The sequence below is a fragment of the Lolium rigidum genome, chromosome 2 (genome assembly GCF_022539505.1).
Source record: "Lolium rigidum isolate FL_2022 chromosome 2, APGP_CSIRO_Lrig_0.1, whole genome shotgun sequence".
NCBI classification, from domain to species: domain Eukaryota; kingdom Viridiplantae; phylum Streptophyta; class Magnoliopsida; order Poales; family Poaceae; genus Lolium; species Lolium rigidum.
The window spans coordinates 170,205,063-170,230,681 of NC_061509.1; positions in this window are offsets into that span (position 1 = coordinate 170,205,063).

Below are 25,619 nucleotides of genomic sequence, written 5' to 3' on the forward strand. Positions count from 1 at the left end.
GGAGACTCCCCTTGCAGCGTGTCTTGATCTCCCCGGCAACGGCGCCAGAAAAAGTTCTGCTGGCGTGCAGTTGACGTGGGAGTTAGAAATCTCTGTGGTGTAATTTTCCTTCACGTCCCCGGCAACGGCGCCAGAAAAAGTTGCTTGATGGCGTGTAAGACACACGTCCGTTGGGAACCCCAAGAGGAAGGTGTGATGCGTACAGAAGCAAGTTTTCCTCCAGTAAGAAACCAAGGTTATCGAACCAGTAGGAGTCAAGGAACACGTGAAGGTTGTTGGTGGCAGAGTGTAGTGCGGCGCAACACCAGGGATTCCGGCGCCAACGTGGAACCTGCACAACACAATCAAAGTACTTTGCCCCAACGTAACAGTGAGGTTGTCAATCTCACCGGCTTGCTGTAACAAAGGATTAAATGTATAGTGTGGAAGATGATGTTTGTTTGCGAAGAACAGTAAAGAACAAGTATTGCAGTAGATTGTATTTCAGATGTAAAGAATGGACCGGGGTCCATAGTTCACTAGTGGTGTCTCTCCCATAAGATAAATAGCATGTTGGGTGAACAAATTACAGTTGGGCAATTGACAAATAGAGAGGGCATAACAATGCACATACATATCACGATGACTACTATGAGATTTAATCAGGGCATTACGACAAAGTACATAGACCGCTATCCAGCATGCATCTATGCCTAATAAGTCCACCTTCAGGTTATCGTCCGAACCCCTTCCAGTATTAAGTTGCAAACAACAGACAATTGCATTAAGTATGGTGCGTAATGTAATCAACACAAATAATCTTAGACAAAGCATTGATGTTTTATCCCTAGTGGCAACAGCACATCCACAATCTTAGAACTTTTTGTCACTGTCCCAGATTCAATGGAGGCATGAACCCACTATCGAGCATAAATACTCCCTCTTGGAGTTACAAGTATCAACTTGGCCGAGCCTCTACTAGCAACGGAGAGCATGCAAGAACATAAATAACACATATATGATAGATTGATAATCAACTTGACATAGTATTCCATATTCATCGGATCCCAACAAACACAACATGTAGCATTACTAATAGATGATCTTGATCATGATGGGCAGCTCACAAGATCTAACATGATAGCACAATGAGGAGAAGACAACCATCTAGCTACTGCTATGGACCCATAGTCCAGGGGTGAACTACTCACACATCAATCCGGAGGCGATCATGGTGATGAAGAGTCCTCCGGAAGATGATTCCCCTCTCCGGCAGGGTGCCGGAGGCGATCTCCTGAATCCCCCGAGATGGGATTGGCGGCGGCGGCGTCTCTGGAAGGTTTTCCGTATCGTGGCTCTCGGTACTGGGGTTTTCGCGACGAAGGCTATAAGTAGGCGGAAGGGCAGAGTTGGAGGGCAGACGAGGGGCCCACACCATAGGGCAGCGCGGGCCCCACCCAGGCCGCGCCGGCCTATGGTCTGGCCGCCTCGTCGCCCCACTTCGTATCCCTTTCGGTCTTCTGGAAGTTTCGTGGAAAAATAAGACCCTGGGCGTTGATTACGTCCAATTCCGAGAATATTTCCTTTGTAGGATTTCTGAAACCAAAAACAGCAGAAAACAAGAATCGGCTCTTCGGCATCTCGTCAATAGGTTAGTGTCGGAAAATGCATAATAATGACATAAAGTGTGTATAAAACATGTGAGTATCATCATAAAAGTAGCATGGAACATAAGAAATTATAGATACGTTTGAGACGTATCAAAGGTTTCAGCCGAAAAGGTGCTCGACTATGAAAAACTAGGGTTTGTGTTGACAATGATTCGATCCTTTCTTTCTCCCTCGGCTCCCCTTTATATAGGAGGTGGAGCCGAGGCTTTCGTATCGTGCAAGTTACAAACTATCGAGAGACTCTTCGAGTTCGTCCCGTACAATTACAAATCTCTTTATTCCTAATCTATTTCTATCTTCCATATTGACGCTTTATTGGGCTTCCGGACTTTGTAATCTTCGGGTCGTGGTCCTTCGATCATCCCCGGATACCTTATTCGGCAGGCCCATCTAGGATGCCTATGTCAGCGAGGCCGGGCGGCGCAACCAGCAAAGTTTGGTCCCCAAACAGGCAACAGGTGCGCGCTAGAGCCTACCCCGACTGAGATCCTGCTCTCCGGCGGGTGAACAATTCTAGCGAGAGAGAATAGAGGATTAGGAGTGGTACACAACTATTAGAGATTTTGGGAACGATAGCCCGGCAAATTTTCCCAGATCACTTTGTCAAATTTTTTTTTGGAACATCCACCCCATATACAGCCAAACGCAATTAAAAATGGGACCATCCATCTCATCCAGATTTTGGTCCTCAACCAAACAACCAAACAACCTCCTAACGAAACGGTATTCATATATCCTAGCCATCCATTTGTTAAAACTTGGATGAGGGGGGGACACGGAAGCAAAAGCGCCCAACGAATAAGACTCGAAGATACTACTAGGCCACGCAAACTATGTCAAGTACTCAAGTGTCTCCACTGGGGAAAATGACAGCCGCCTCCAAGAACTTAAGACCTGCATGCTCAGCCTAGATTCAATCAAGTCAAGCTTTAGGTAACCAATCAAGTCATCGATTAGTTAAAACGAAGCAGCTACTAGCTGGGTACAAAATTGAATAACACTTGAGAACCAACCTGAGGTTGGATGGTTAGGAGGGTGGTTGTACCCCTAGCCCACCAGAGTTCAAATCCCAGATTTGACATCTGTGTGTCTCATAAAGGCGGAATATTCATTTAGTGGGAGGCGACGTTCCCGTCGACAGCGAAGGCGCTCGTGGTGACTTCGTCAATTTCAAGATCCAATCCGCCAGCTCAGTCTTTCGGAGGTGCTCATAGGGGTAGGGTGTGCGTGTGTGCGTTCATAGGGGTGAGTGTATCCGCGTGTATGTGAGCGTCTACGGTTGTACTGTGTTTCTCAAAAAAAAAAAAAATTTGAATAACACTTTGCATCATTGCATGGGCCATATGGACAGGCCATTTCATGGCGAAAACAACGGGATATCTGTACGTACATGGCGGTGAATTTTTTTAATATAATGCGAATTATTTTATAAAATGCAGGAGTGTCACACACTTTCAAAAATTTGCAAAAGTGTGACTTGGTCGGCCACGCATCGATCGATCGGCGGTCTACAAACCGATCGGCGCACTGACAGCCGATTGCAGGTGGTGTGGGTCCCACCATCTGGCCGGTCAGACCGATCGGCTGACAGGTGACTGATCGGCCGGCCGGTGGCCGATCGGCACACCAGCTACCGATCAGCAGCAGCATCTGCGCGGTTAGCAGAGCCGTCAACAGGCTTCTGCGGGCAAGCAGCGCGTGATCGCACCATGCAGCTAGATTGGTCGATCCATCCACAGCAAAAATTGATTACATAATTAGTTTTGAGACATGAAAGGTTTAGCATATATTTATCCTGTCACCTCTACTTATGTCAGCAGACTTAGGGCATTATTTCGGCCACGCGGACCTAAAACGCGTCAGGAACCAAATCCAGTGGCTTAACGTATAGTAACTAGGCCATTAGCAAAGCCGCAAACGTGACACATATTTGCCTTTGTGATGCGTTGAGGCGGACACGCCAAGTGACTGCTCGTTTGTTTCATCGGACCCGCCTAGCAGTGAGCCATAGGGTTGCATCGAGCGCATTGCTTCGACGGTCATCACTTTTGCGCCGCAGCCTTCACCATCAATGTCGCGGCTGCCTCTTCTGCACGCGTACTAGCGGGCGGCGGCAGTTGGGCTTCTGCGCCGTCATCAATAGCATCGTATCCCACGCGTGCCCGACCTTTAAAAGTCGATCGCATCGTCCCTGCCATCGCCCACACCACTGACACCTTCGCTCACACCACACCACCACGCGCCGCCGGATCACCATGGGGGGAGAATGACTTCGAGGCGTCCGGCAGCGGCACCAGGTAGGAGGCGTGACCGAACAAAGTGTTGCTGCATGTCGAGTTGGCGCGGCTCATGCACCAGAACTGGACGCCATGCTACCTCCACCTCCACCACCGACGTGGGTTGGTCCACCTCCACCTCCACCTCGGGCGTGGGCTGCTCCACCTCCACCGTTGGCGGCACCGGAGTATGTTCTGCCGGTTGCCAACTGGCTCTGGCTGGTACCGGATTTCGTCGTGCTCGACGACGACGAGGAGGAGTAGGCGCAGGCGTTAGTTTTAATATTTTTTATTTTCGTTTCTTCGCTATGTAAATTATCTTTTTATGTTCAAAAATGACAAAACCCAAAAACGCGTCGTGCCGCTGGGGCACCCCCGGCGTAAACGGACGCGTGGTCGATTTCGACCATTTAAGCCGACGTAAAAAAACGCGCGCGAATATTTTGGGTGTCCGAAATGGGTCGCTCCATTGGAGATGCCTTTACCTCATCGAGTGCATGCAGATGGAAATCTCTTTTCACGTCCAGATTCCATTTCGCTCCACCTCCACCTCCACCACCTCCACCACCTCCACCTCCACCACCTCCACCTCCACCTCCACCTCCACCACTAGCGGCACCTGCGTATGTTCCGCGGTTGCCAATTGGCTGTGGCCGGTATCGGATTTCGTCGTGCTCGACAACGACGATGAGGAGTAGGCGCAGGCGTTAGTTTTTATATTTTTCTATTTTCCTTTCTTCACTATGTAAATTATAATTTTATGTTCAAAAATGGCAAAACCCAAAAAAATGCGTCGTGCCGCTGGGCACCCCAGACGCAAACGGACGCGCGATCGATTTTGACCATTTGGGCCGACGTAAAACGGACACGCGTGAATATTTTGGGCGTCCGAAATACGTCGCCTCGATAAAAATACCCTTACGCCATCGAGTGCATGCAGATAAAAATCTCTTTGTCAGGTCCAGATTCCATTTCGCTCCACAACTAAGCAACCAATAAGGCGATCTTTGAGCTGCTTAATGAGAAATATAGATGTAACACTACAACGGTCCAGGTTCCATTTCGCTCCACAACTAAGCAGCCAATAGGGAGATCTTTGAGCTGCTTAATGAGAAGTATAGATGTAGCACTACAACACTCGAAACATTAATGTTCTCCATGCATAACAAAGAACCTTGTCAAGTCCGTGAAAGCAGCATGCAGCTGGTCGGCAGCTAGCTGACCGATCGGGCTGCTGCTAGCCGATCGTTCTACTGCTAGCCGAATTCTGACACGGCGCAGAGGGACAGCCTAAATGGCTTCTCGTAAGCCGATCGGTCGACTAGAAACCGACCGAGTCACATATCTGGAAATGATTCAAAACGCGTGATATTTTTAGAAATTATAAAATAATTCATATTATTTTAAAAAAATTGCCTACATGGCGGACCAAGTTGGAACTGGAGTTGATCAGCAGGTTGAAAGCTATGCATCGCATGCATTACGTGCATTTATAAATTATGATTTGACGAATGAATCGATGCTAGCTGCTCAACGGTCAAAGTGTCAACGAACCTTCCCAATATGATCTTTCTTGAGTCAAACTAGCTGAAAACAATGCCCAGCGCGGCAGCCTCCTACTTGCAGTGGCAGGTACGATACGAATATTGACGCTGGTATTCAAACATGCATCTGCGACTACTGGCCAGTGTGCCATGTACATACGCCGGAGTCGATCGTAGTCGCCCATCAACTATATCTAGTCAGGTGTTAAATGTCGTCTAGCTCCGAGAGCGTTTTGTTTCTCTCACTTCAAAACTGTCGGATCACGGCGATTCAAGCGTTTTTCTTTCTCTCTCTTTAAAACTTTAGGCTAAACATATTTTCCTAGACTAATCCTACCCCAGATTAAAAGGGTAGTTACGCGTTTGCTCCATGAAATAAAAAAAAAGTGATCAAATTTAAAAGGGGATCACGCCTGCGGTCTTGTTTTTCTCTTGGAGTTGTTTAACTTGCATGAGCCGCGTGCAACTGAAGATAAAGCTAAAGCAGCATAAAGCTAAGCCTTTTCCTGTACCATTATGCAACAAGACAGGAATCAACTCCTAGAAATTAAAGGAAGTACTAGTATAGTGCACTGCAGATAACCTTTTTCGACGGTTTCAATCGCCCGCTTGCCCTCATAGGATCGATTCAGCCAGGCAAATGCAGTTACCAGCATTCCCCCACATGCAGCTAAGACACATAAAACGTTTCTGAAGTGCACCACAAGATCCGCAGTATCGTCACCTAAATACTAATCATGCCTGTCTGAAACGGGGTGGAAGTAAAGCAGTGCACTCCCATGCGTCGTTACTTAACTATTTCTGCTAGTGTCCTGTATTGGTAGGAGTAGTGGATTAGTTAAGAAGTATAGTGTTGACAATGGACAACATGTCTATATATATGCACCTGTTGTATAAGTCCAATCCAACCAAGTAAAAGCAGACATGTACTGCAAAAGGCATGCGTTCACATTGGCCATAGTAAAATTGAGTTCGACACGTATTTGTCAGTTGGAGTATACGTATTTGTTTTAGTACTTGTTAGTTGGAAAATGTTATATACTAGTATAGTGCACTGCAGATAACCTTTTTTGAAGGAATTGCATTGCGGTCCTTTTAACGTCCACTTCAAAACAATTTAATCCAACAAGTTGAATAGCAGCCCCTCAAACTCAATATAGAAAATGCTCGAAACCATCTAACGGGGGACAAATATAATTGAAAGGGTGAAGTTTACTTTTACACCGTAGTTTACAATGGTGACATCTTCTACCATGTTTAAACAATAGCACACCAACCTTCTCAAATGTAAAGGCAACACATTTAGTGTGAGGAAAGGGTTAATTGTTAGTTTTGATCCTATACGGGTATTTTGCTCCCTTTTCCACCTTGTCGAAAAATACATGCATTTTACCTATGGAATAGAAAAACAATTCAGTGAGATAGTAAAAACAGTGTGCTTTTTAAAACATTTTAACTCGATCGACAAATTTTTTTAAACCCTCGACAAATAGATGAATAGCATGTCCTCAAACCTTCGCTTATAGCAATCGATGCTCATTTACGAATAGCTCTGCTGATTCTCATGTTGGTGTCTAATTTCTCCCATTTTTCAACATGTAGCCCCTTAGATACTTTGTGTGTTGCCGACAATATATAGCAAGGAAAAAAATAGCGCGCTATAATAAAATAGCGTGGGTCTAAAAATACGCTATTAGCATGCTATAGCGTGCTATTAACGCGAATAGCGCGCTATAGCGCCGAAATAGCGTAGCGTCGGCTCTTCAGATATGCTATAGCGTGCTATTAGCGTTGGAATAGCGCGCTATTTTTTTCCATGATATATAGTCATCTTCTTTAGAGAATAAGATGTGAAGAGAGAAACGTAAATTGATTATTATTTTTTATAACGGATGCAATCATGTATTTATCCATTATATTATATTAGCATTAGTGCGGGTGGCAAAGAATAACAAGTTTTACTCATGCTTACCATGCACTTGCTGAATATATTTATACCAATAATTAACATGTATGCTTATAACTATTTTGATCTGAGATATGTCTAAGTGCAACTAATATGGTCTATTGATTGTGAATTACCTAGCAATAACTATAGTTACAAAGATCTACTGTTATAATAATTAAGATCCTATATGGATATGATTTTTTAGGTGCAATTATGTAGGTTTAACATATGTGATCCGTTTGGATGATTATGTAAATTCAATGGGTGCGATTATTAACAAATTATGATATGTTTTGGTACAATTACTATAATGTAAGAGACTTGACCTATTTAGCTACAACGTCAAAAAGATTTTGTATTGGCACGCACCATGCAAGTCTCGTGTATATGCCGGTCAAAAGTGCAAAACCAGGGCTAGCGACAGTCACGCGAAAAAGGATCCAATTTGAACATCCATCAATATAACCATGTTTTTCATTTTTTAAGTAAATCGTGTACTTATGTTCCAAAATGATGAAAAATTCATGCATGCAGAGAATTAATGGCAGTTCCAATATATTTGAAGTTTTTATTTCATCCGGAGACAAACTTGTCTTAAGTTTGACCGCATTTTTTTTTCTTTCAAATGTCAGTATTTACAACATCCAACCTTTATGTTATAAAACTCAATGTATGATGAATCTAATAAAAACAAGTAGGTGTTCTTGATGTTCACATATTTTTCTATAAATTTGGACAAACTTGAAGTTTTCCTATTTTTGCAAAAAAAAAATCCACTCATCCATTAATAAAGACCAGCAGTACTACGAAGAGCTCTGAAAGTAATAGAATTTACAAATAAATACTTGGACAATATAGATAAGGGTGCACACGCACTAGAGGAAGACTTCGTATAAAATTAGAACTTCAAATATTTTGAAACGGAGAGAGTAAATGCACATCCATATAAAGCTAGATAAGAATAAATGACCATTTGCAAGCGTAGGACACGGCCTTGTGAATTCAGCGAGTGAATAAAAACAGTTTTTTGTTTTCCCAACATTTTAACTCGATGGACCAAAGTTCTTTTTTTTTGAAATTCGATGGACCAAAGTTCTTAACCCTCCTCGATCGGGCAAGAAAATACTCCCTAGCTACGCGTTTTAATAAGCCAAGTGACCGCAGCCGTTTCCCCGCGCAGGCCTCCTTTCGTCTGAGCCGAACGGATGAGAGGAATGTCCTCTCCCTAGATCTGACTATCTGAGGCAAGCTCTCCATGTCACCAGCCTGCATGAACAGTCTAACCCACAAGTCCATCTCGTCATTGCTCGATGTCGGCGAAGCACTGTCTGCACCGAACGGGTCGCCGGCTTCCATCCCAGTGTCGCCAGTGTCTCCGACCAGAAGATGCCCGTCGTTCTTGAACTCCTCCAAGGTACTCTCCAGCGACGTGGTCAACGCGTGGTTGGTGGCGGATGACGTCGAGAGGGACTAGCTGCTCACCGGAACGGAGGCAAGGCCTTCTAGTGTATTCAGAGCATCTCCAACGGGGCGATGCATTTCGGACGCGTCCGCTGAAATGGCAGAGATCATCCCTGCATCCGTTTGCGGCGGGGTGGCTCAAGCGGAACGACACATAATTTTTTTTCCATTCATAAAATCATAGTTTACATTAATAAAAAACATAAAAAGACCATAATAGTGTGGTAAACCTAGTTACTGCCTACTGGTCGTCGTCGCTGACGAGGTCGATGAACTCCGGTGTCGACCATGGAAGCTGGTACACCGGCGGTGGAGGAGGTAGGGCAGACTGCGGCTAGGTCGTCGCCTACGCAGGAGGCTGTGGTGAAGGTGGCCAGGGATCCCAGATCGGAGCAACAGCCGGAGCGCGGTCGCTCGAACGCGTCGGCGTGGCCGGAGGAGTCGCCGGCCTACCCTGCTGCAGCGCGGACTCGTGGAGCTAGATTGCGAGCCCGTCCCACAAAGCGAGCTTGTTGTGCTCGTCGCGCTCGCTGTTAGTCAGTGCCATGGCAATGGCCTCCTCCTCGGTAATGTCCGGTGACTGGGTCTCCGGATCCCACGCCGGCCCGCCGTCATCGTGGTCGTACTCTGCGCGCTCCACCTGCTCGTCCTCGTCCTCGTCCTCGTCCGCGTCATCGTCCGCATCCTCCTGGTCGTTCTCCTCTTCTTCTGCGGCGATCTCGCGGTCGAAGTACTTGACGTCCCCGAGGTAGCCAGCATGGCGGCACGCGTCCAACTCCCATGTTCCGAACGAGATCTAGCTGTAGGAGTTGAGCGCGTACGCCGGATCTTCTTGGAGATCCGGCAGCAAGATTTCTCGACGGCGGCGCACCTCGTCCTGGCGCTCTCGGCCCTCGCGCGACACTGGGGGTACCGACACGCGCCTAGAGTTGAGGTACCATCCTCCAGGCAGGTTTGCGTCCGGCCATGGCACCGACCGGTTTTCCTCCGAAAGGCGGCGCGCGAAGTCGATGCGGACGTACCGCCCGATCCGTGGCTTCTTGCCGGACCGCGAGCCGCTAGCCTCGTGGTCGTTCTTGGTCTTGCGGAACGGCCAACATTTCTTCCCCATGGCGTCGGTGGGGTGGATTGTATTGGCTCTGGCAATGGTGTTCCCGGGCATGTTCCCCAACGCCCAGACTCTTTCCCGATTTGCCAATGCTTCTGGACGTAATGGATAACACCCCCTTTTGTTTCCCCGCGCCGCCTCACCCAGGATGAAGTTGGTTGAGGCGGCCACAATAAGCTTCTGGCAGTAGCGGCAGCCAACTACAACTTGATTTGCGCGGCAACGAGAATGGATCACCCAAGTTTGACTCCGGTGGAAGGTATGTTGATTCGTTCATTGGCGGCCTCGATTCGGTGGCGGCAGGCGTGAAGTCAAATCAGGAAATAGTCTCGGTGTTGGGAAACATGCCCGGTGGGGGAGAAAGGTAAGACATGCATAACGGTTTGGTCACTTATCGGTGGTAGTGGGACATAAATAAGTAGCCGCTTCGTGTTTTCCTATTCCGGGTAACCAACTCAACAGTATTTGTACCAAAAGCTCGAGCAACTCCACATATAAAATCAAAAAGCTAGACCAGCTCCAACTTTTCATAACCATGTGTGCGTTTGGTAGTCTGGGCACCCCTTGACTCACATCGGCGCAGCATTTTTCAGCCCATTTGGTTACCTGGCCGAGCTCGCGTTCTTTTACGAACCACTTTTCAAAGCACCATCGGGCCAGGCCCTGGAGGAACGCCCGGTTCGGCCGTTTCTAGTGAGGCACCCCTGTTTCGGCAGAACTCGAGGACTCCATGTTCCTGCAGAGCCACCGCGGGAGATTGCGCGAGCTCGCTAGGTATGGCGAAATCTCGGCGGGATGAATTCGGTCACCGCGCTTGAAATTTTGCCACCGTATATAGGGGCGTCTATCTCACCGCCAAATCCAAATCCCCCATTTCCCCCATTTCGAGCTCATCCACCCTTCCCGATCTAGCGACATGGCCGGCTCTTCCTTACATGGACGGTCGGCGAGGCTTGCGGCAGCGACGGTGGCTATGGCGGCAGCTACTGGCCGCGGATGGTCGTTGATACGTCTCCAATGTATCTATAATTTCTTATATTCCATGCTAGTTTTATGACAATACCTACATGTTTTATTCATACTTTATACTCCCTCCGTTCCTTTCAGTAATGCCTATAGATTTTCGGCATTTGTTTCAGAATATAAGGTTATACCTTTGCTCTTTTCAATTACCCCCTCTACCGGTCAGCTCCCAACACGACATGCGTGAAAAAAATCCATAAAGAAGGAAATAATTAATTGAGATTTCTAATGCATGACCTCAACGATTACTTAGATTTAGAAAGCAAATTTTTTATTTCCTTAATGTAACCTGGCTGCACATATATGGAGAGTCAACCAGAGAGATTTGTGGGATTTGTTATGTTAATTTAGGAAGTTACCGATTTCCCTTATTTTACACGGATCTCAAATCGTTAATCTAGGGAGTTTTGTGTAAAGAACACTCTTGTGCTAATTTCCGTGCCAAAAAATTATAGGCACTATAGAATGGAACGGAGGGAGTATCATTTTTATGCATTTTCCGGGACTAACATATTAAAATGATGCCGAAGCGCCAGTTCCTGTTTTCTGTTGTTTATGGTTTCAGAAATTCTACACAGGAAATATTCTCGGAATTGGACGAAACAAAAGCTCACGGCCCTATTTTCCATGGAGTGTTCCAGAAAATCGAAGAAGAGTCGGAGAAGGCCAGCAGGAGGGCCACCCCATAGGGCGGCGCGGCCCCACCTCCAGGCGCGCCGAGGTGTGGGGAGCCCACCCCCTGGCTCCCCCGACGCTGCCTCTTCGCCTATATATTCCTTCGTATCGGAAAACCCTAGTACCGAGAGCCAAAATATGAGAAAAGTTCCAGAGACGCCGCCGCCGTCAACCCCATCTCGGGGGTTCTGAAGCTCTCCTCCGGCACCTTGCCGGAGAGGGGAATCATTACCGGAGGGCTCTTGATGTCTACGGGTGCTTCTATTCTTGTAGACAGTGTTGGGCCTCCAAGAGCAGAGGTTTGTAGAACAGCAGCAAGTTTCCCTTAAGTGGATCACCCAAGGTTTATCGAACTCACAGAGGAAGAGGTCAAAGATATCCCTCTCATGCAACCCTGCAACCACAAAGCAAGAAGTCTCTTGTGTCCCCAACACACCTAATAGGTGCACTAGTTCGGCGAAGAGATAGTGAAATACAGGTGGTATGAATAAGTAGTAGCAACGGCACCAAAAAAGTGCTTTGCCCACGACAGTAAACAAGCAGTAGTAACGCAGTAAAACAGTAAACAAGCAGCGATAGCAGTATTTAGGAACAAGGCCTAGGGATTAGACTTTCACTAGTGGACACTCTCAACATTGATCACATAACAGAATAGATAAATGCATACTCTACACTCTCTTGTTGGATGATGAACAGATTGCGTAGGATTACACGAACCCTCAATGCCGGAGTTAACAAGCTCCACAATTCAATGTTCATATTTAAATAACCTTAGAGTGCATGAAAGATCAACACGACTAAACCAAGTACTAACACAGCATGCACACTCGTCACCTTCACACTATGTAGGAGGAATAGATCACATCAATACTATCATAGCAATGGTTAACTTCACAATCTACAAGAGATCATGATCATAGCATACGCCAAGTACTAACACGGATGCACACACTGTCACCATTACACCGTGCAGGAGGGATAAAACTACTTTAATAACATTGCTAGAGTAGCACATAGATAAATTGTGATACAAAACACATTGCAATCATAAAGAGATATAAATAAGCACTTCACTACGCCATTCATAACAGTGAATAAGTATTCTGTGAAATATAGCCTAAGAGACCCACACGGTGCACACACTGTCACCTTTACACACGTGGGACAAGGAGTCTCCGGAGATCACATAAGTAAAATTCACTTGACTAGCATAACCACATCTAGATTACAAGCATCATCATATGAATCTCAATCATGTAAGGCAGCTCATGAGATTATTGTATTGAAGTACATAGGAGAGAGATGAACCACATAGCTACCGGTACAACCCCGAGCCTCGATGGAGAACTACTCCCTCCTCATGGGAGCAGCAGCGGTGATGAAGATGGCGGTGGTGATGGCAGCGGTGTCGATGGAGAAGCCTTCCGGGGGCACTTCCCCGCTCCGGCAGGGTGCCGGAACAGAGACTCCTGTCCCCCAGATCTTGGCTTCGCGATGGCGGCGGCTCTGGAAGGTTTTCCGTATCGTGGTTCTTCGCCTCATGGTTTTCGCGACGGAGGCTTTAAATAGGCGGAAGGGCAGCCTCGGAGGGGGCTCGGGGGCCCACACCATAGGGCGGCGCGGCCCCCTCCGGCCGCGCCAGGGTGTGGTGTGGGGCCCCCGTGGCTTCCTCCGGCGGCTCTTGGGTGTTCCGGAAGGCTCCGGGAAAAATAGGGACCCGGGTCTTGATTTCGTCCAATTCCGAGAATATTTCTTTACTAGGATTTCTGGAACCAAAAACAGCAGTAAAACAGGAACCGGCTCTTCGGCATCTTGTTAATAGGTTAGTTCCGTAAAACGCACGAATATGACATAAAGTGTGCATAAAACATGTAGGTATCATCAATAATATGGCATGGATCATAAGAAATTATCGATACGTCGGAGACGTATCAAGCATCCCCAAGCTTAGTTCTGCTCGTCCCGAGCAGGTAAAACGATAACAAAGATAATTTCTGAAGTGACATGCCATCATAAACGTGATCATACTATTTGTAAACATATGTAGTGGATGCAGCGATCAAAACAATGGTAATGACATGAGTAAACAAGTGAATCATAAAGCAAAGACTTTTCATGAATAGTACTTCAAGACAAGCATCAATAAGTCTTGCATAAGAGTTAACTCATAAAGCAATAAATCAAAGTAAAGGTATTGAAGCAACACAAAGGAAGATTAAGTTTCAGCGGTTGCTTTCAACTTATAACATGTATGTCTCATGGATAATTGTCAACATAGAGTAATATAACAAGTGCAATATGCAAGTATGTAGGAATCAATGCATAGTTCACACAAGTGTTTGCTTCTTGAGGTGGAGAGAGATAGGTGAACTGACTCAACATAAAAGTAAAAGAATGGTCCTTCAAAGAGGAAAGCATCGATTGCTATATTTGTGCTAGAGCTTTTATTTTGAAAACATGAAACAATTTTGTCAACGGTAGTAATAAAGCATATGAGTTATGTAAATTATATCTTACAAGTTGCAAGTCTCATGCATAGTATACTAATAGTGCCCGCACCTTGTCCTTTAGCTTGGACTACCGGATCTTTGCAATGCACATGTTTTAACCAAGTGTCACAATGGGGTACCTCCATGCCGCCTGTACAAAGGTCTAAGGAGAAAGCTCGCATTTTGGATTTCTCGCTTTTGATTATTCTCAACTTAGACATCCATACCGGGACAACATGGACAACAGATAATGGACTCCTCTTTAATGCATAAGCATGTGGCAACAATTATTATTCTCATATGAGATTGAGGATATATGTCCAAAACTGAAACTTCCACCATGAATCATGGCTTTAGTTAGCGGCCCAATGTTCTTCTCTAACAATATGCATGCTCCAACCATTAAGGTGGTAGATCTCTCTTACTTCAGACAAGACGGACATGCATAGCAACTCACATGATATTCAACAAAGAATAGTTGATGGCGTCACCATAAACATGGTTATCGCACAACAAGCAACTTAATAAGAGATAAAGTGCATAAGTACATATTCAATACCACAATAGTTTTTAAGCTATTTGTCCCATGAGCTATATATTGCAAAGGTGAATGATGGAAATTTTAAAGGTAGCACTCAAGCAATTTACTTTGGAATGGCGGAGAAATACCATGTAGTAGGTAGATATGGTGGACACAAATGGCGTAGTGGTTGGCTCAAGGATTTGGATGCATGAGAAGTATTCCCTCTCGATACAAGGTTTAGGCTAGCAAGGTTATTTGAAACAAACACAAGGATGAACCGGTGCAGCAAAACTCACATAAAAGACATATTGTAAACATTATAAGACTCTACACCGTCGTCCTTGTTGTTCAAAACTCAATACTAGAAATTATCTAGACCTTAGAGAGACCAATTATTCAAACCAAATTTTAGCAAGCTCTATGTATTTATTCATTAATGGGTGCAAAGTATATGATGCAAGAGCTTAAACATGAGCACAACAATTGCCAAGTATCAAATTATCCAAGACATTTTAGAATTACTACATGTAGCATTTTCCAATTCCAACCATATAACAATTTAACGAAGAAGAAACTTCGCCATGAATACTATGAGTAAAGCCTAAGGACATACTTGTCCATATGCAACAGCGGAGCGTGTCTCTCTCCCATACAGTGAATGCTAGGATCCATTTTATTCAAACAAAAACAAAAACAAAAACAAACCGACGCTCCAAGCAAAGCACATAAGATGTGACGGAATAAAAATATAGTTTCGGGGTAGGAACCCGATAATGTTGTCGATGAAGAAGGGGATGCCTTGGGCATCCCCAAGCTTAGACGCTTGAGTCTTCTTAAAATATGCAGGGGTGAACCACCGGGGCATCCCCAAGCTTAGAGCTTTCACTCTCCTTGATCATATTGCATCATTCTCCTCTCTTGATCCTTGAAAACTTCCTCCACACCAAACTCGAAACAACTCATTAGAGGGTTAGTGTACAATAAAAATTAACATGTTCAGAGGTGACACAATCATTCTTAACACTTCTGGACATTGCATAAAGCTACTGGACATTAATGGATCAAAGAAATTCATCCAACATAGCAAAAGAGGCAATGCGAAATAAAAGGTAGAATCTGTCAATACAGAACAGTCTGTAAAGATGGATTTTATTAGGCCACCAGACTTGCTCAAATGAAAATGCCCAAATTGAATGAAAGTTGCGTACATATCTGAGGATCATGCACGTAAATTGGCTTAATTTTCTGAGCTACCTACAGGGAGGTAGACCCAGATTCGTGACAGCAAAGAAATCTGGAACTGCGCAGTAATCCAAATATAGTACTTACTTTACTATCAAAGACTTTACTTGGCACAACAAAACACAAAACTAAGATAAGGAGAGGTTGCTACAGTAGTAAACAACTTCCAAGACACAAATATAAAACAAAGTACTGTAGCAAAATAACACATGGGTTATCTCCCAAGAAGTTCTTTCTTTATAGCCGTTAAGATGGGCTCAGCAGTTTTAATGATGCACTCGCAAGAAATAGTATTTGAAGCAAAAGAGAGCATCAAGAGGCAAATTCAAAACACATTTAAGTCTAACATGCTTCCTATAAAAAGGAATCTTGTAAATAAACAAGTTCATGAAGAGCAAAGTAACAAGCATACGAAGATAAAACAAGTGTAGCTTCAAAAATTTCAGCACATAGAGAGGCATTTTAGTAACATGAAAATTTCTACAACCATATTTTCCTCTCTCATAATAACTTTCAGTAGCAACATGAGCAAACTCAACAATATAACTATCACATAAAGCATTCTTATCATGAGTCTCGTGCATAAAATTATTACCCTCCACATAGGCATAATCAATTTTATTAGTTGTAGTGGGAGCAAATTCAACAAAGTAGCTATCATTATTATTCTCATCAAGTGTAGGAGGCATAGTATAATCACAACAAAATTTACTCTCCATAGTAGGTGGCACCAAAAGACCACTATCATTATAATCATCATATATGGGAGGCAAAGTATCATCAAAGAAAATTTTCTCCTCAATGCTTGGGGGACTAAAAAGATCATGAAAACCAGCTTCCCCAAGCTTAGAACTTTCTATATCATTATCAACAATGGTGTTCAAAGCGTTCATACTAATATTACTACCAGCATGCAAATAAGATTCCATAGGTTTTTTAATTTTCGCATCAAACAATCCATGTTTTAAATCAGGAAATAGAATAAGAAGCTCATTGTTCTCCATTATGCCAAACTAGTGTAAACAAGAAACAAAAAGGTGCAATTGCAGGATCTAAAGGAAATAGCTTCGAGCACACACACAACGGCGCCAGAAAATAGCTTAGTAGCCGAGATCCGGAGTGTGAGTACCTTTTACCTTTCCTCCCCGGCAACGGCGCCAGAAAATAGCTTGATGTCTACGGGTGCTTCTATTCTTGTAGACAGTGTTGGGCCTCCAAGAGCAGAGGTTTGTAGAACAGCGGCAAGTTTCCCTTAAGTGGATCACCCAAGGTTTATCGAACTCAGGGAGGAAGAGGTCAAACATATCCCTCTCATGCAACCCCGCAACCACAAAGCAAGAAGTCTCTTGTGTCCCCAACACACCTAATAGGTGCACTAGTTCGGCGAAGAGATAGTGAAATACAGGTGGTATGAATAAGTAGTAGCAACGGCACCGAGAAAAGTGCTTTGCCCAGGACAAGTAATCAAGCAGTAGTAACGCAGCAGTAGTAACGCAAGAAAACAAGTAAACAAGCAGCGATAGCGATATTTAGGAACAAGGCCTAGGGATTAGACTTTCACTAGTGGACACTCTCAACATTGATCACATAACAGAATAGATAAATGCATACTCTACACTCTCTTGTTGGATGATGAACACATTGCGTAGGATTACACGAACCCTCAATGCCGGAGTTAACAAGCTCCACAATTCAATGTTCATATTTAAATAACCTTAGAGTGCATGAAAGATCAACACGACTAAACCAAGTACTAACACAACATGCACACTCGTCACCTTCACACTATGTAGGAGGAATAGATCACATCAATACTATCATAGCAATGGTTAACTTCACAATCTACAAGAGATCATGATCATAGCATACGCCAAGTACTAACACGGATGCACACACTCGTCACCATTACACCGTGCGGGAGGGATAAAACTACTTTAATAACATTGCTAGAGTAGCACATAGATAAATTGTGATACAAAACACATTGCAATCATAAAGAGATATAAATAAGCACTTCACTACGCCATTCATAACGGTGAATAAGTATTCTGTGAAATATAGCCTAAGAGACCCACACGGTGCACACACTTGTCACCTTTACACACGTGGGACAAGGAGTCTCCGGAGATCACATAAGTAAAATTCACTTGACTAGCATAACGACATCTAGATTACAAGCATCATCATATGAATCTCAATCATGTAAGGCAGCTCATGAGATTATTGTATTGAAGTACATAGGAGAGAGATGAACCACATAGCTACCGGTACAGCCCCGAGCCTCGATGGAGAACTACTCCCTCCTCATGGGAGCAGCACGGTGATGAAGATGGCGGTGGTGATGGCAGCGGTGTCGATGGAGAAGCCTTCCGGGGGCACTTCCCCGCTCCGGCAGGGTGCCGGAACAGAGACTCCTGTCCCCCAGATCTTGGCTTCGCGATGGCGGCGGCTCTGGAAGGTTTTCCGTATCGTGGTTCTTCGCCTCAGGGTTTTCGCGACGGAGGCTTTAAATAGGCGGAAGGGCAGCCTCGGAGGGGGCCTGGGGGGCCCACACCATAGGGCGGCGCGGCCCCCCCCGGCCGCGCCGGGTGTGGTGTGGGGCCCCCGGGGCTTCCCTCCGGCGGCTCTCGGGTGTTCCGGAAGGCTCCGGGAAAAATAGGGACTCGGGTCTTGATTTCGTCCAATTCGAGAATATTTCTTTACTAGGATTTCTGGAACCAAAAACAGCAGAAAACGAGAACTGGCTCTTCGGCATCTTGTTAATAGGTTAGTTCCAGAAAACGCACGAATATGACATAAAGTGTGCATAAAACATGTAGGCATCATCAATAATATGGCATGGATCATAAGAAATTATCGATACGTCGGAGACGTATCAAGCATCCCCAAGCTTAGTTCTTCTCGTCCCCGGTCCATTCTTTTACGTATGAAATACAACCTATTGCAATCATTGTTCTCATTTGTTTTCTGCAAGCAAACATCATTCTCCACACCATACGTTATTCCTTTGTTTTCAGCAAGCCGGTGAGATTGACAACCTCACTGTTAAGTTGGGGAAAAGTATTTTGATTGTGTTGTGCAGGTTCCACGTTGGCGCCGGAATCCCTGGTGTTGCGCCGCACTACACTCCTTCACCAACAACCTTCACGTGGCCTTCATCTCCTACTGGTTCGATAACCTTGGTTTCTTACTGAGGGAAAACTCGCTGCTATACTCATCATACCTTCCTCTTGGGGTTCCCAACGGACGTGTGCTTTACCATCACAAGCAGCTACTTTTCTGGCGCCGTTGCCGGGGAGATCAAGACACGCTGCAAGGGGAGTCTCTCACAGCCAATCTCTTTACTTTGTTTATTGTCTTGCTTTATTTTATTTTCTGTCTTGTTTGCTTTCTTTATATCAAAAACACACAAAAAAATAGTTACTTGTTTTACTTTATTCAATTCGGTTTTGCTCTATTTATTTTTATTATTGCTAAAATGAATACTCCTAAGAACACTAAGTTGTGTGACTTCACTAGCACAAATAATAATGATTTCATATGCACTCCTATTGCTCCACCTGCTTGTACAGCAGAATTTTATGAAATTAAACCTGCTTTACTAAATCTTGTTATGAGAGAGCAATTTTCTGGTGTTAGTATTGATGATGTTGCTGCCCATCTTAATAATTTTGTTGAACTTTGTGAAATGCAAAAGTATAAGGATGTAGATGGGGATATTATAAAACTGAAATTGTTTCCTTTCTCCTTGAGAGGAAGATCGAAAGATTGGTTGCTATCTTTGTCTAAAAATAGTATTGATTCATGGACTAAATGTAAAGATGCTTTCATTGGAAAATATTATCCTCCTGCTAAAATTATATCTTTGAGAAGTAGCATTATGAATTTTAAGCAATTGGATAATGAACATGTTGCCCAAGCGTGGGAGAGAATGAAATCTTTGGTAAAGAATTGCCCCACCCATGGACTAACTACTTGGATGATCACCCAAACCTTTTATGCAGGATTAAATTTTTCTTCAAGGAACCTATTGGATTCAGCTGCTGGAGGTACTTTTATGTCTATCACTTTGGGTGCTGCAACAAAGCTTCTTGATGATATGATGATCAACTACTCTGAATGGCACACTGAAAGGACTCCTCAAGGTAAGAAGGTAAATTCTGTTGAAGAAACCTCCTCCTTGAGTGAGAAGATCGATGTTATTATGTCTATGCTTGTTAATGGTAAATCTCATGCTGATCCTAATAATGTTCCTTTAGCTTCATTGGTTGCTCAAGAAGAGCATGTTGATGTGAACTTCATTAAAAATAATAATTTCAACAACAATACTTATAGGAATAATTTTGGTAACAACAACAATAGGCCATATCCTTCTAATAGTGGTAATTCTTATGGTAATTCTGATGGTAGATCTGTTTTACCTAGTGAGGAAAAGATACTGGAAATTGAAAGAGCTACTAAGAGTTATATGGAATCACAATATGAGCAAAATCAATTGTTTACTAAAACTATGAATGAACAATCTGCCTTGTTGAAAAATATAGGGAATCAACTTGAGAATTTGAATATGGAAATTTCTGGTTTGCAAACTAAGCTTTCAAATGCTGAAAACCGAATTTCATACATGTCTGAGTCACAAGATTCTTTAATTAATAAAATGGCTGCTAAACCTGAGGATAATGATAACAAAATTCTTACTACAGCAAATGCTATCCAAGTTCGAATTAATGACAATATTAGAATGATGGCTGAATTGCATGCTAGGTGGAAAAGAGAAGAAACACTTGCTAAAGAGAATAATATAGCTAAAGTTTGGACTATTACCACCACTAGTAATGTTGATGCTTCACATGTTGCTAAACCTCCTACTATCAATGGTAAAATAATTGGTGTTGGCAATGTTTCTACTTCTACTACAAAGCGTGCAAAATTGCCTGAAACTGCTGAAACTGTTTGTGATAAAAGTGCTGAATTTTTTCAAAGAGTTGGGGACAATGGTCCCATTGCTTTAGATCATAATGGTTTTGATTTTGATAATTGTCATATTTCTAAGGTTATTAATTTCTTGCAAAAACTTGCTAGAAGACCTAATGCTAGTGCTATAAACTTGACCTTTACAAAACATATTACAAATGCTCTCATTAAAGCTAGAGAAGAGGAATTAAAACTTGAAGCTTCTATCCCTAGGAAGTTCGAAGATGGTTGGGAGCCCATCATTAAAATAAAGGTGAATGATTTTGATTGTAATGCTTTATGTGATCTTGGTGCAAGTATTTCTGTTATGCCTAAGAACTTTATGATATGCTTGACTTGCCACCTTTGGAATATTGTTATTTGGATGTTAATCTTGCTGATAATTCTATAAAGAAACCTTTGGGGAGAATTGACAATGTTCACATTACGGTTAACAATAACCTTATCCCCGTTGATTTTGTTGTTTTAGATATTGAATGCAATGCATCTTGTCCTATTGTTTTGGGAAGACCCTTTCTTCGAACCGTTGGTGCTATTATTGATATGAAAGAAGGAAATATTAAATATCAATTCCCTCTTAAGAAAGGTATGGAACACTTCCCTAGAAAGAGAATGAAATTGCCTTTTGATTCTATTATTATAATGAATTATGATGTTTATGCTTCTTCTCTTGATGTTACTTGATTACCACTTTCTGCGCCTAGCTGAAAGGCGTTAAAGAAAAGCGCTTATGGGAGACAACCCATTATTTTATTTCTGCAATTTTTGTTTTATATTTGAGTCAAGGTGCGTGTTACTACTGTAGCAATACCTTTGTATCTTTATTTTCTTACATTGTTGTGCCAAGTAAAGTCATTGATAGAAAGTTGATACTAGATTTGGATTTCTGCGCAGGAACAAATTTTTAGCTGTCACGAATTTGAGTTTTTCTCTCTGTAGAAAAATCGTAAAATCTTGAAAAAAAATCATGAGTAATCCTCAGATATGTACGCAACTTTCATTCAATTTGAGCTTTTCCATCTGAGCATGTTAAGTGCCTCGAAAAAATTCGTCTTTACGGACTGTTCTGTTTTGACAGATTCTGCCTTTTATTTCGCATTGCCTCTTTTACTATATTTGAGTGGGTTTCTTTGCTGCATTAAATTTCAGTAACCTTGCTTAATGTCCAGAAGTGTTGGGAATGATTGTGTCCTTACTGAAAATGTGAATTTTTGATTATGCACTAACCCTCTAATGAGATTGCTTTGAGTTTGGTGTGAAGGAAGTTTTCAAGGATCAAGAGAGGAGGATGATATAATATGATCAAGAAGAGTGAAAAGTCTAAGCTTGGGGATGCCCCCGTGGTTCATCCATGCATATTTCAAGAAGACTCGAGCGTCTAAGCTTGGGGATGCCCAAGGCATCCCATTCTTCATCAATAACTTATCAGGTCACCTCTAGTAAAACTATATTTTAATTCCGTCACACCTTATGTGCTTTACTTGGAGCGTCTGTGTGCTTTTATTGTCGTTTTGTTATCTTAGTTCTCTGAATAAATTGGATCCTATCTATCTTGTTTGGGAGAGAGACACGCTCCGCTTTTTCATTTGAATACTCCTATTCTTCACTTATATTTGTTGAGTATTCAGTTTTCGCACTGTGTAGCTTCTAGCTCTTGGTTTTCATGTATCTCTTGTTCAGAGGTATTAGTCATTTTATAGAAAGTACTCTCTTACTTCACTTATATCTTATGTGCTTTACTTAGGAGCGTCTGTGTGCTTTTATTTTCGTTTTGTTGTTTTCATTCTCTGAATAAATTTGGATCCTAGCAATCCATGTGTGGGAGAGAGACACGCTCCGCTTTTTCATATTGAACACTGGTGTTCTTCGTTTTACTTTTAATGTTCATGGCAAAAGCTGAAAGCCGCTGCACTTATTGCTATTTGGTTGGAAACAGAAAATGCTTCATGTGGTAATTGGTATATTGTCTTGAATAATTTGATACTTGCATATGTTTTGAGCTCTCAAGTAGATCATGTTTAAGCTCTTGCATCATGTAGTTTAAACGTATTAGTGGAGAGCTACCGTAGAGCTTGTTGAAATTTGGTTTGCATGATTGGTCTCTCTAAGGTCTAGATATTTTCTGGTAAAAGTGTTTGAGCAACAAGGAAGACAGTGTAGAGTCTTATAATGCATGCAATATGTTCTTATGTAAGTTTTGTCTGTACGGTTTATACTTGTGTTTGCTTCAAACAACCTTGCTATCCAAAGCCTTGTACTGAGAGGGAATGCTTCTCGTGCATCCAAAACCTTGAGCCAAAACCTATGCCATTTGTGTCCACCATAACTACCTACTATGTGGTATTTTTCTGCCATTCCAAGTAAATACTTCATGTGCTACCTTTAAACAATTCAAAACTTTATTACTCCTTATTTGTGTCAATGTTTTATAGCTCATGAGGAAGTATGTGGTGTTTTATCTTTCAATCTTGTTGGGCAGACTTTCACCAATGGACTAGTGGCACATCCGCTTATCCAATAATTTTGCAAAAAGAGCTGGCAACGGGGTTCCCAGCCCCAATTAATTAACTTTCATTAATATTTCTCTTCACATGTTTTGCCCTGATTCATCAGTAAGCAACTTAATTTTGCAATAGACACTCCTCCATGGTATTGGTATTGGTATCACTTTGGGAGCATTGAGTAAATCTATTTGGTTTTGGCAAACTTAGCATTGGTCAATAGCAACAACACTTTAAGTTTAAGTAGAAAATAGGAAGTACATGTAGATATGTTATTATCTTTCTTGTTAGTTCCTAGCTTAGTATTCTGAAGTTAAAATTGTTTGTGCTTACAAGGAAGATGCATGATTGTTTCTATCACATGTATATTTGTTTGTTTCCCTCAACTCTTATGCTTGCTAATCAACCTTGCTAGCCAAAAACCTGTACTGAGAGGGATTGCTTCTCGTGCATCCAAACCCTTAAACCAAACCTATGCCATCAGTGTCCACCATAACTACCTATTATGTGATATTTCCCTGCCATTCCAAGTAAATACTTCATGTGCTACCTTTAAATAATTCGAAAGCTATTACCTCTTATTTTTGTCAATGTTTTATAGCCCATGAGGAAGTATGTGGTGTTTTATCTTTCAATCTTGTTGGGCAGCTTTCACTAATGGGCTAGTGGCTTCATCCACTTATCCTATAATTTTGCAAAAGAGCTGGCAACGGGGTTCCTAGCCCCAATTAATTAACTTTCATTAATATTTCTCTTCACATGTTTTGCCCTGATTCATCAGTAAGCAACTTAATTTTGCAAATAGACACTCCTCCATGGTATGTGAAATGTTGGAAGGCACCCGAGGATTCAGTTAGCCATGGCTTGTGAAAGAAAAAAGGTTGGGAGGAGTGTCATCCATAAATAAAACTAAAGTACATGTGTAAACAAAAGAGAAGAGGGATGATCTACCTTGCTGGTAGAGATAACGTCCTTCATGGGAGCCGCTCTTTGAAAGTCTGTTTGACAAGGGGGTTAGAGTGCCCACTACCATTCATTGACAACAACAAACACCTCTCAAAACTAAACTTTTATGCTCTCTATATGATTTCAAAACTTGAAAAGCTCTAGCACATGATTTAATCCGTGCTTCCCTCTGCGAAGGGCCTTTCTTTTACTTTATGTTGAGTCAGTTTACCTACTTCTTTCTATCTTGGAAGCAAACACTTGTGTCAACTGTGTGCATTGATTCTTACATGCTTGCTTATTGCACTCATCATGTTACTTTGTGTTGACAATTATCCATGAGATATACATGTTGAAAGTTGAAGGCAATTGCTGAAACTTAAATCCTCCTTTGTGTTGCTTCAAAAACTCTTATTAAGAATCTATTGCTTTATGGGTTAACTCTTATGCAAGACTTTTTGATGCTTGTCTTGAAAGTACTATTCATGAAAAGTTTTTGCTATATGATTCAGTTGTTTAGTCATTATCTTTTTGTTAGCAAACTATAGACCATTGCTTTGAGTCACTTCATTAATCTCATATGCTTTACAATAGTATTGATCAAGATTATGTTGGTAGCATGTCAATTCAGAAATTATTCTTTTTATCGTTTACCTACTCGAGGGCGAGTAGGAACTAAGCTTGGGGATGCTTGATACGTCTCCAACGTATCTATAATTTCTTATGTTCCATGCTAGTTTTATGACAATACCTACATGTTTTATTCATACTTTATATCATTTTTATGCATTTTCCGGGACTAACCTATTAACAAGATGCCGAAGCGCAAGTTCTTGTTTTCTGCTGTTTTTGGTTTCAGAAATTCTACACAGGAAATATTCTCTGAATTGGACGAAACAAAAGCCCACGGCCCTATTTTCCACGGAGTGTTCCAGAACATCGAAGAAGAGTCGGAGAATGCCAGCAGGGGGGCCACCCCATAGGGCGGCGCGGCCCCACCTCCAGGCGCGCCGAGGTGTGGGGAGCCCACCCCTGGCTCCCCCGACACTGCCTCTTCGCCTATATATTCCTTCGTATCGGAAAACCCTAGTACCGAGAGCCAAAATACGAGAAAAGTTCCAGAGACGCCGCCGCCGTCAACCCCATCTCAGGGGGTTCTGAAGATCTCCTCCGGCACCCTGCCGGAGAGGGGAATCATCACCGGAGGGCTCTACATCACCATGCCCGCCTCCGGATTGATGCGTGAGTAGTTCATCCTTGG